We start from the raw sequence: 1,466 nt of genomic DNA, 5'->3' as shown, positions 1-1,466 counted from the left end.
TTTCCTGGTTCTCATCTGCCTTCCTTTCCCTGACCTCTTTGGGTCTGGTGGGAAGCTCACCCCTTCCCATGCTTCACTAGGCTCTGATACAGGGAGGGTTTGTGCTACCACCCACTTCCCTGTCCTTCCTAGGCCTTGGGGTAATTCTTGCTGCCCTGTGGCAGGTGAACATACCCTCCTGCATGGAAAAGCAGCTCCCAGCATAACTGCTTTGGTCTGGAGTCTTTCTTATGTCTTAGAAACTATCCCATGCATCGTTAATCAAGGGGAACAGTTCAGTCCAACCTTACAAGGGGGGTAGGAAGGGTTGGGTGCCGAGCTGCTTCAGGGTTCTGTCCCCCCAGTATGGTAGGTGAATGCTGGGTGCATGGGCAGGTTCTTGGGGCCCAGAGGAGGTGCTGATGTGGGAGCCCTGGGTCTGTTAGAGAGCCGTTCCCTCCCCTCTCCTCACAGCCCACCATTTCCCAGTACTGGGCCCTGTTTCTCTGGTCTCCTTGGCGACAATCTCATCTCTCCTCGGCTTCTCTCCAGCACCTGAAAATAGCCTCCGAAAGTGGAGATGCCTGCTCCCTTCCCTGCTGCCAGCACCCACGATGGCCAGGCTGGAGCCAGGCTGCTCTGCTCAGCACAGCTGTAAGGGTCTGGCCCCATGGGCCCCTGCACCACTGCGGGACTTGGACCACCCTGTGAGCCAGCACCGAGCTCGTCCCTCCTCTTCCTGCCTGCTCTGAGGCAGCACCAGGGAACTCCTTGTACCTTGCCATGGGCCTGTATCCAGCTGTCCCCTGCAGCCAGAGAGCTGTCCCTTTGGCCCTGTAGCCACCAACCCTGCAGCCAGCCCACAGCCTCCCAGAAATAGAAATCGGAGCCGGGAGCGGGCAGAGGGCGAGCAGGAGGGAACGGCCCCACGGCAAGGAAGGAGGTTACCCCACAGGTCGGGCTGTCCCCGCCGTGGGAGCAGGGTCACCGCAGGACAGTGAGCTGCAGCAGGATCCGGGGCAGGGACAGGCAGGGCTGGGCAGCGCCGAGGACAAAGGGTCCGCATCCCCCCAGCCCGTGGCTGGATCCAGCCATTCTCCAGCATCCCCGTGGAGAGGGGAACGCTGTGTCCCCCACCGCGGCGGGGCCGGGCAGCACCGGGCAGGCTGGGCCGCGTCCCGACGGCGCGGAGCACCGCTCCTGGAGGACGGGGGCCGCGGAGCGGGGTGTCCCTCCGCTCTCTGCCCACAGCCATCCCTCCATCGCGCCCTCCCTCGGGTGCCCGGGGCCAGCGCTGCCCCCGGGGCCGCCACCACCCAGTTCAGCCCGAGGCTGCTCGGTGGCCGCGGGCGCTGCTCGGCGGTGTGGGCCGTGTCCCCCCCCGCGGCGGTGGCGGTGGGGGCATGGCTGGCATTGCTCGCTGACACTCTATCTGCCAGGGCCGCGCCAGCCGCGGGCCCAGAATAGCAGCGCTGCCCCGCAGATAG

This window comes from Melospiza georgiana, chromosome 7, assembly GCF_028018845.1.
Source record: "Melospiza georgiana isolate bMelGeo1 chromosome 7, bMelGeo1.pri, whole genome shotgun sequence".
Lineage (NCBI taxonomy): Eukaryota > Metazoa > Chordata > Aves > Passeriformes > Passerellidae > Melospiza > Melospiza georgiana.
This window is presented reverse-complemented; position numbering follows the sequence as displayed.